We start from the raw sequence: 11339 nt of genomic DNA on the forward strand, positions 1-11339 counted from the left end.
CCTTTTTATGTAACTGATGGCGCTGTATGTTCATATTGTTCTTTATGTACTTATTTTATAGCTTATGCAGCAGACATCCCAGTCAATTAGCTTCTTGTCTTGCAAACTGGGAGCTGCTGTTCTAGAACCCAGTTAGAAGGGTGTGTTCGAGGGCGACCCGTTGCCCTCTCTCCTTTCTTTTTGTGCTGTGTGGGTTGGTTTCATGTTACAGCTTTTTTATTGGCTCTTCTTGGCCGAACCTTGGTTTCAAAAGCTGGCTGGGGAGTTGAGTTTCTTAAAGCCATAGCTTTTCTTTTCACAGAATTGGAGTCAAGCAATACATAATCCCACCTCAGGGCAGTGTGATTTTTTTTTTTGATTTTTTTTTTAACCAATTGATATATGTGTATATTCTTTATAGTGCTTACTAACCAGAAATACAAGTGCATGGTTTTTCTACTCACAGTTCCTTCACTGGTGCCAGCACAGTCTTTCCTATATAGAATCCTTGTTTCTTCTTGCTACACTTTTTCTATATAACATTACTCCTGTTTTATTTTTTCTGTTTTGTCCTAATTGTTTTCTTCACCCTGGTTTTTTTTTTTTTTTTTTTCTGGCTGTGGGGAACTTGCCTCAAACCCTTTTGGGAACAAGTTGTAGTATGAGTAAATTAGTTAAATTCTATTACGTATATCCCAGAAACTGTTTCTGCAGATGATAATGTTTATGGAGCATAGATTCACTGTTTAAAGCTCATGAGGATTTTTAAATATTGGAAAATTTCCTGCGTCCTCTTTCCATCTCCTTTACTGTGGTTTTAGCTCCCGGATTGATTAATGTAGTGATGGTGGAGCTAGAGGGCACACATGTCAGAGGAGCTCCCCCTAGACCGAAGTGTAGCAGGCAGGGTTTTTCTCCAGAGCACTTTGCCCCAGTAGAGCATATGATTCTGCGTGGCAGAGACTCCTGTTTACCCTTGAATCCTCAGAGCCTTCCTTGGTGCCTGGCCCAAGGCAGTGTTCAGAAAATACATGAGAGACTGAAGGAGCAAATGAGCCCGCCGTCCCAGCCTCTCCCTCCTTCTGTGTAAGCATCCCTGAAACCTCACCTGAAGCAGCGCGTCTTCACCCAGCCCACTGGCTGTGCCATGTGGCTGTGGTCACCGAGGGACTCGGGGTGTGCCTTGAGCAGCCACTGAATTCTTCCGAACAGTCAGTGCCAACTGTGATTAAAGCATGAAACATCGCTGACCCCAATATTTGTCTTTCAAAGGAAAAAATCTAAACCAAAGAAAAAGACCTTGAGTTTAGTTCTTATTCTTGCTGACTTTGACGTTGACTGACAGTGCTCATCCTGATCCTCCAGCCAATAGTTTTCTTTCTTTATCCGTGTGTTTCTGAGCATATTCTCCATTGGAGGCTCCACTGTTTGCACAGGAGATGAAGAAGCATACAGACGTGGTGTGCTTCTGCTGGCCCCTTACGACCTCGTTGTAGAGATTAGGCATGAATTTGGGTGTTTGCAGGATACAGGTGTGACAATTAAGTTTGCAAACTTGTTGCAACGATGTTGCTAACCTCTTATTGATCTCAGAGGATTATTCATTATGAATTTGTACCAACTGGACAAACAGTTAACCAAGCTGACTATTTGGAAGTGCTGAAAAGGCTGCATGAAAAAGTTAGACAACCTGAACTTTTCGCCAACAACTCATGGCTCTTGCATCATGACAATGCACCAGCTCACACGGCACTGTCTGTGAGGGAGTTTTTAGCCAGTAAACAAATAACTGTATTGGAACACCCTCCCTACTCAACTGATCTGGCCCTCAGTGACTTCTTTCTTTACCTGAAGATAAAGGAAATATTGAAGGGAAGACATTTTGATGACATTCAGGACATCAAGGGTAATACGATGACAGTTCTGATGGCCATTCCAGAAAAAGAGTTCCAAAATTGCTTTGAAGGGTGGACTAGGCACTGGTGTCGGTACATAGCTCCCCAAGGGGAGTACTTCGAAGGTGACCATAATGATATTCAGCAATGAGGTATGTAGCACGTTTTCTAGGATGAATTTGTGGCCCTAATTGTCAGGCCTCATAATCATCATGAAAGCTACAAGTGTTAGAGTATATTGAATACGTGCTATATCCTGAAGACAGTACTTGGTGCCTTACTTATAATTGATTATATAATTCGTGAGACAGGACACGTGTGTTAGCATCATAGGACTATTGAGGACATCTTTATTTCTCCATAACACTCACCATAAGACATTTAAGGGCTTTTTAACAGAAGGATGGAGCATGGGGTGGGGGTGGGGGTGGTTAATACCATGTTTCCCCAAAAATAAGACCTAGCCGGACCATCAGCTCTAATGCATCTTTTGGAGCAAAAATTAATATAAGACCCGGTCTTATAGTAAAATAAGACCAGGTGTTATACTATACTATATTATTTTATATATATTTATTATATTATATTATATTAATTATATTATATTATATTATACCTGGTCTTATATTAAAATAAGACCGGGTCTTATATTAATTTTTGCTCCAAAAGATGCATTAGAGCTGATGGTCTGGCTACATCTTATTTTTGGGGAAACAGTAGCTGTCTGTTAAACAGCACAAGGGCATTTCTGACTGGGAAGATCAGAGAAGTTTGCTGAGCTGGGGGTGGAGAGATTGAGGGACGCCAAGTGCGAGGACATGGAGGCCAAGGGAGCATCAGAGAAAGGACCTTGCAGGAGTGTGTGGGAGAGGCCGCTGTGTCATTAGGAAATAGAGGATGAGTCTTCCTGAAATTGGAGGAGGGAATTGACAGAGAGGTAGGTAGGGTGACAGTGACCCAATAAAGGAAAAGAACATGCTGGAGACTGAGCTGTACCTCACCTTACTGGGCAGACGAGGTCGGAGGACAGCTTGCCCTGTGGAGACCCGCATAGGCTGCCCAGGGGTCGGGGGGTCAGGGGGGTGTCCTGATGAACAAAGTAGGATGAGCAAGTCGCCCAGAGGTTGGAAGACCCAGCTGTGTCTTAGGGCGGTCGGCTTACTCTTATATTTCTGCACAAATTCCAAGACACTTGGTTCCTCCTGTGAATTCTTGAGCATTTCTTTACTAAAAAGAAATATCTACTGTAAATTCTAAGGCATTACTTTTTTTCTATTATTATTTTAATTTCTGAATCCCTTGGTAAAATCAGAACTGCTTGTCTTATTTCTCCACTTATGTTGTATTAACTTACGTTATACCTACTTGTATTGTCTTGGCAGGAAGTGGGCAGCCCCCTGTTTATGGACATACTTCATTCATTGGGCTGTCTGGGCAATTTGCTGCTGCCCTCCATGGCTGGTGCCACCGCACCTGAATTCGGGTCCCTAAGGAGGGCTCAACCCAAACCTAGTCACCTGAGAATTGGCCTTTCCCTGTCATAAGCTGTTGAAGAAAAGGCTTCACCCAGTTCCCTCTGGGCATAGAAATCTTTATATTTGGAGGGGGGCAGGGATAGTACCCAAACTGGCAGGGCCTCATCTCCATGGGACAGCTGCCTCCCTGCACAACACAGCCCCCTCCCATGTTTTCTTAGGTGTCTACTGCTTGTGTGTGTTTATAAGAAACAGGATCTGGAGTGTGTTCGTTCTTTTCCAAAATCTGTTAGTGTGTGTAATACACACAAATGTATGGACACATAGTGTTTTTACACAATTATAAGTGAATTGTATGTATATTATACACTAATTGTATTTATAATTACTTTTTGCACACACATGCACCCTAATTTTAGTTCCTAATTGTGGCCAGTGTAAAAGCAAAAAACTAGCCAAAAGTGTAAGGAGAGTAAGACACACACACACACACATACACACACACCCCTCCATTCCCCTCTCTCTACTGCCTTTTCTCTGGCTGAGCCTTCTGCCTCCTCTCTGTCGTCTGCCCCAGGGCCCTGGTGCTGGTAGTAGGTAGGTGACGGCCTCCCTTTCTCCCCATTATTCCATGGTATAGGCACGTTCCCAGCATTTTGTTCCACAAATGAAATATCTTTGGCAGATGTAGCTCTCTCTGCATGAAATGCACACCCTCGTCCCCTTTCCTTCCCTGAATTTCCAGATCCCTCCTCCATGAAGCCTGCCTTGTCTGTTTTTCTGCCTCCCATCCCTTTCCAGCTTGTCCTGTCTAAATCTTATCCTTCAGAGCCTGTCTGAAATATCACTTCCATAGATTTTTTTTTTCCCTGTAGAAACTGCCCTTCCCTTGGAGCCCTTGCCTAAAGGCTTTCTCCTTTCCTTGAATTCCCCCAGTACCCTGAGCTGGTCTTAGATCTGCCTCCTTTCACATTCCTTGGGTGCGTATTGCTCTTAGATAGTCAAGAATTGTGCTCGCTTCGGCAGCACATATACTAAAAATTGGAAAGATAGTCAAGAATTACTTGTTTGAATTAGTTTTATGTTTTTACAAATTCTGGAGAGGTTTTCTTTTTTTTTTTTAAGCTAAAGGAAAATATCTCAATTTGTCTATGACTACTTATATTGGCTTTAAATATTTAGTTTTCATATTGTACTTAATATTTATTTCTCATTGGAATATACCACTTTGTTTTAAATAGGAAGAAAGCACTTGCTCTTCTAACTGATATGCCAGGCAGGAGTTGACTGCTTCCAACAGGTGTAGGAGATAGGAAACCTGCCCCAGTTTTAGTGCCTGTGGGATAACCGATCCCAGAGCAATAATGTGACTCGCCCAGAGGCTCAGTGAGGAAGCCGCATATTCCAGATTCACGCTCACGTTGCTCTGTCTCCTTCCATTGAACCACACGGCCCCCCAATAATTATTCAGCTGGTGACTATGTACACAGAAAATGCATTATGTTGAAAGTTTTATTTGTTTACAATTCTAGCCTCCGTTTGTATGTATTGGATCTTCCTAATTTGGAGGGTATAGGAAGGATTGTCTACCCCTAAATTTAAAGCAAGCAAACAAGCAAAAACCAAGATGGAACATTATCAGAGACAGTCATTCAGTGACTCGAGGCACTCAAGATGGATTATAAATATGATGTAGATGACTGGGAAAAAAATAAAGTTTTTCTTAAATCGTTGGTCAAAGCCAGGCTGATTCTTAGTAAAATAAGAGAAAAGTAGTCATGTTCCCAGGGCCGTGTTTAATCTGTGCATTCTTGGTAAGACCTGAGTTTTCCTCTTTTTTCCATTGAACTTAAGGTTTTCTTTGGGTTTTGGCACTGATCATTAATAACTCGACTGTTATCACCGCTCAAAACTTTCCTATTGACCCGTCAGTCACTCTTAAAGATCTTGAATGTCCAACCTGTATAAAGCTAAGCTTTTACACTCTATTAAAACTTAAGAACCCTTTGATTCTCAGTGAATGCCTCAGCCACTGGATCATGAAAGCATTACCTAGTGCCAAGGACATGATGCAGTATACTCCTTCCTTTTTAACAAATAATAAGAAGTTTGACTTTTCATTTACACGTCCTGCCAATTGCTAACAAGTTTCCATCTTGTTCAAACACCAGATTGATCCTAAGAAATTGAAAATATTGATTTAACCCTCTGTCTGATTTGTACTGCAGGCACCTGCTAGTGCAGTCTTAGCACATTACAATTGCTTGGCTGTAATTCCTCAGGGGACCACTAATAACTACCACATCTGTCTTTTCATCTTCCGAAATTATGCTAGCAGTTGTCCAAGTCAATTGTGATTCATTTGATACTGCTCTCCTTCAAGACATATTGCAACCAAATAGACTCGCTCACCAGTAATATATCTGATGACATAGTTAGTTCTCGTTAATTGACAGAATGATTCAGGCTTTTATGGATGGCATTAATTGGTCCCTTGTGTCCGTGCAATAATTGACCAGACAGAAGAAGCAGCATTAGCTTTCACCCAGTCAGGAGAGTTTTGAGATGAGGTAAATGTAGCCAGGATGACAAAATGTCTGTATTTTTAATCAAGACTTTATCAATGAATTGGGGAAAAAAAGAAAAAGATTTGGGGGAATTCAGATCATCATAATTATGAACGCTGCGTTCTAGCCCACAGAGATGTGCTAAAATGCAGATCTGCCTCCCCGCTGGCCATCGTGTGCTGAAATGTTTAAACACAGGGTACAACTTGAATCTCATATATGCAAAGCAGGAGAATGCTGTATCTCAATTAAGATAATAAAGAGAAATATGAAGAGCTCTTTTTGGAATACATCATTAGTAACCCAACAAACTGGGCATATAAAATCTGAAAATGTGGAAATTTCTTGCCTCTTACTTAGTAAATTAGACCCCCCAGAATGTTTGGATAAGTTGCCTCATCTTCCTGAAACTTAAATTTACTCCTGTCGCTATGTTGCTTAAAAAAAGCTTTGGCTCTCTTTTTCCTGCAGGATAAAGCTTTTCATGTACAAAAATGTTCACAACTTATTACTGTTGTGTATCCCCTCTACTCTTTTAGTCACACAGAATTACTCGATTATTTCTAAGGTCTAATACTGTATAGCCATTTTAGAAACTCTCACTCATTGTTCAAGAATCCTTTCAGGTGCCTTCCTGAATTTCTCAAACCAGATGAGCCGTCTCCTCCTTGGTGTTTACCCATTCGGTTCCTGGTTTCCCCAACTAGACTTGGAGCTAGCCTTGGGCAAGGACTGCATGGTGTGCTTGACACCTGTAATTATGTAACAGCTTAATAAATATTTGTTGAATTGCGTTGCAAGAGTTACATCTTGGGGGAAATGAGAATGTAAAGTTTGAATTCAACAAAAATGACTTGGATAAAATTAGATATCAAGCAATATGTCTCATAGCCCGTGTCAACAAGTGGCTGGCAACCAGCATTGAGAGATAATTACAGCTTGGTGTAAAACAAGCCATTAGAGGTGTGAAAGATAATTCCCCAGTTCACATTTGGAGAGGGGAGGGTGAGGTATGAGTTATGCAGAATAGGTTTTCTAGTGTTTGATTTACAGACTATTCATCTTTTTTAGGTCATCCATTACTTAGGCTGGACAGTGGCTGGAACAGATACCCACAGAAGCTTTGCCTTCTGAACGTCTGACACAGCCTCCTTCTAAAGGGCAGTGCAATCTGACAGACCGGGGCTCACTTCGCAGCTCTGCCATCTATTAGCTGTGTGCTTTGAGTGAGCTCTTGAACTGATTGATGTAAGGCTCAGCTTCCTAATCTGTAAACTGGGAATAATAATAGTACCTCTCTCGTAGGACTTTTACAATAATGAAGGGAGGTGTTTGGGAAGTGTGTTGCACAGTAGCCGTACACGCGTTCAATAATGACAGTTGTTACTGATTTAAGCTACCGTATTTTGCCGTGTATAATGCGCTCCCGTGTATAATACAAAAGTTTGGGCCATGGTTGTGGCCCAAATTTTCAGGGAAAATAATCTTTCATTTATTTTTTAATTCAAATGTTTATTTGTTTACATTTAGTTTCTTGTTTTTTGTATTATAAAGGGATTTTAGCATTTATTTTTAACATATTATGGTACAAGAAGTTTTATGTAACAAATAATTACAGAACACAAGAACAGATACAAGGTACAGGGAATTTTATGTACCAGTAACAAATTTATGATATTTATGCATTAGAGAAGGCCAAGAACTCTTCGTCGTTGCAAATTTGTTGTAAATTCAACAAAACCGATTATCATATTCCAGGGTATTATTTTGCATACGGATATCGTTATTGATTTCTGGAGTTATACTTTTAACTTATAAGCATAAGTAAAAGAATTAAAAACATTTATATAGATACAGAATTAGTACTACCCATGTATAATGCACATCCTTATTTTTCCCTCACAAATTTGGGCCAAAAAGTGCACATTGTACACGGCAAAATACGTTATGTTTTGATGCTTCCTTCTGAGAGTTCAGAAAGGTGGAGAGTAAATACAGCTGTGTATGTAAAGAAAATTACTTTAGAGTTTTGTGATTTTTTTACCCTGCCTCTAGTTGCACAAGATTGCCTTTGTCTCTGTGAGGTTATATGTAATCCTGTGGAGAACTCAGAGCAGTGTGTTATAGCTCAGAATGTAGCAGAGGGAGGGGTGGCTGCAACGTGCCAACAAATCAGCCGTGATTATATGTAAAATCAACCTTGTGTTTTGTTTGTTTGTTTTTACTAGAAGGCAGCAGATCTGCCATTATGGTAGACAGTATTTGATTTTCACTGATTTGGGATAGATTGCTGGTGATGCCAATAGTTTATTACCCAATCTAGATCTAACATGTTTTACTTACAGAACATTTTCGTACTTGTAGGAGAATAAATTTGTTTGGCAGCAAGATTTTAAATAGTGACATTTATACAAACAAACCCTGGCTTCTGACTTATGACTGGTCGGGAAGTATGTACTGCTTTTCTGTAACCTGCAGGTTTAGAAATGGAAGAAGAGAATTTCTCTGCAAAGAGGCAAACTTGGGGACCTCAGGCCCGGGAAACCAATGTAGATACTTATATGTGGACTTGACTGACACAGATCTCTCCACACGAAAAGAGTTGGCACAGAGTAGGTTTTTAAGTTGTTGGATGGCTGAATGAATGCCTTAATACTGCCATTTGGAGTTTTGTTTGAAAGGAATAATAATCTTCTTTTAAAATGTTCCTTTTCTTGCTATGTCACAGGGCACTGAGTGTCATGTCGATGAGGCCAGTCAGGTGGGTTCCTCCTAACCCCTACCTGGGATCATCGCACTGCGGGAGGGGGAGTTTAACTTGGAACCTATTGGACTTTCAGGGTAGAGCACCTGGGACCTGGAGAAAGAGGTAATGGGATTTGCAGAAGAAGTAGAATTAGGAGAATGAGAGAAGAAAATCACTTTTTCCTACGAGCTTGGGGGTGGAGGGAAAGTGGATGAAGTCTCCCTCTAACTCTTAGCACCTCAGAAAACAAGCAGTCTCTATTAAGAGTCTTAACTCTTGTGGTTGGATAGGTTTTTGCGTTTAGGAGCTCACCAAGATTTTGTGGGCTAGCTGGAAATTAATTCTGCACATTGTCTTTCAGGGGAAGTTTCTATCACCTTTCAATTTCTGACTTCAAGCCATAGAAAACAGCCCCTGCTAGTTGCCCTGCCTGAAGGGTTCTTTTGATAAGCCTTCGCCATGTGGTGGATGTGGTGGGGTAAAGGTGGAGAGTAATGGCCCATTTGTCATGGGAAGGATAAGTGGACCTGCTTTCCTGCGGCAGAGCTCACCTTTGCAAAGTGTTGTATTATGAAATGCCGTTTCCTTAAATACCACTAGCTCAGCCTTCATGTGTGCTTTTTTCCCCCTCCCCGTTCAACAACTAAGCCCAAGTTAATTAATGGCTGTACATCCCATGGTGACTCTCAAGCCAGACGCACTCGCATATACCCTAGTGCATAAAGGCACACAACTTAATTAACGTACTTTTTATCCATAATTATCTCCAAATGACCTATTTATAAGGTCCAAGAGTCCACACCGCAAGTATATCTTAAAAGCCGTTTGCATAAAAGAGACTGACATGGTTGGTTATCATTTCATCCCTCTTTTTGCCTTCGTTGTTGAGAATATAAATAGTTTTTACTCCCATCATGTTCTGGGGCTGCATGCTTGAAATGATTCTTCGTTTCTGCTAACTCTCAGGATTTGTTGTTTCTTATTTCAAGATGTGTTGTTTTTTCCTTGAGCCCCTGCTCTGTGCCAGGCCCTGGGCCCTGGGTAGTGGACAGGGCAGATGTGGCTACTAGGACTTTAATCTCTTTGGAAGCTACAGACACATTGTGTTAGTTTGTGGCTATAACAAAAGACCAGAGATTGGTGGCTGAAACAACCAACTTACTCCCTCACAGTTCTGAAGGCTGGAAGTCCAAGATCAAGTGTCAGCAGGTTTGGTTTCCCCTGAGGCCTCTCTTCTTAGCTCACTGTGCAGCCTTCCCTCCGTGTGCACCCATCCCTCCTGTCGCTTCCTCTTCTTACAAGGATACCAGTCGTGTTAGATTAGGGCCCCACCCTTATAACCTCATTGCATCATAATCACCTCTTTCGAGGTCCTGTCTCCAAACAGTCAGTCACAGTGGGGGTCTCAATTTAGTCCGTAACATACATTAATATTCATTGACATGGGGACGGTTGGTCCCCTGCCCTTGGTCAGGGCAGACTTACTGGAGACAAGGGCTGTCTAAGAGGGGAATTGACATAGAAGTAGGAGTTGGCCAGGCAGAGAGGGAGGGGAGTTATATTGTAGGCTGCATGGTTGAAGGTCCAGAGGACCTGAGAGAGAATGTGGTGGATAATTCAGTGTGACTGGATTTAGAAATACTTGCTTTCTTTCAGTCTTCCATTTGAATGCATGTGCATACAAGTTGTATTCTGTAATTGCATCATCTCAGAACTCAGTGCACCTTGTCCTTGGATTTGTGAGTGGTGTTAGACATGAAAATGGGACAAAATGCAGTCACCTTTACCTGTGGAGAGTCAGGGTTATGAAACGGGGTTGATCATATAACTCCCCCCCCCCCTGGCCCCCGCCATACTCCTGCGCTGCTCTGGTTCGCTTTCTTACCTGCTGTCTCCTTCACCCCGTCCAGGTGCGTCCAGGTGCAGCCTCTGCGCAGGCAGTTGTCTGGCAGGTGGGTGTAGGGCTGAGGTGGATTGCCCAAACAAAAAGGTAGATTAACGAACGGGGAAAGCCCACCCATAATCCTACTAACCAGAACCAACCACTGTTCACATTTTGATGTATTTTCTTCCTAAAACTTTATTTTTAGTTTACAAAGTTGTGATCATTCTATATGTTTTATCCTGCTTTCTTATAACATCAGCTTTTTCTGTTAAATGTAATTTTTAATGACTGATGTTGTAGTCAGGGAGTTTATTTAACAATTCCTGAATTTTCAGTTGTTTAGCTTGTTTCTCTGTGTTACCCACCAAGATAATAACTATGACAAACATCTCTTAGCAACTCTCCCTCCCCCCCCGCCCCCCGCAACCCATTCCCACCTTCCTGTGCCAATATTCTAGATTATATCCCCAAATTATGTTAGGGGGAAAAAGTTATTTTTAAGGCTTTTGATACATATAATCAAATTGCTATTTAAGCAAGTTGAATCAGTATATACCCCCAATAGCAATATATGCTCTTGGGAACATAGCTAATCAGTATAGGTAAAAATGGGTGTTTTATTGGGGTTTTATATTGCATTGACCTGATTACATAGGAGGATGAACCCTTTTTCATTTTATCAAATCATTTGTGTTTCTTCTTTTGTGAATTACCCTTTGCTGTCCTTTGATCAATATTTCTATTGGTACAATGGTGCTTTGAGGGAAACAAAAACTTGTAGAGGAATGACTG

General features: G+C 41.3%; 1 protein-coding gene across 6 annotated transcripts in view; it reads left to right on the forward strand.

The window, feature by feature from the left end:
- Nucleotides 1-11339, forward strand: part of TEAD1 (TEA domain transcription factor 1) — a 255589-nt gene that overhangs the window by 144641 nt on the left and 99609 nt on the right. The gene's annotated exons all lie outside the window — the stretch shown is intronic.

This window comes from Rhinolophus sinicus, chromosome 14 (genome assembly GCF_057876585.1).
Source record: "Rhinolophus sinicus isolate RSI-liver-muscle chromosome 14, RSI-T2T, whole genome shotgun sequence".
Classification (NCBI taxonomy): domain Eukaryota; kingdom Metazoa; phylum Chordata; class Mammalia; order Chiroptera; family Rhinolophidae; genus Rhinolophus; species Rhinolophus sinicus.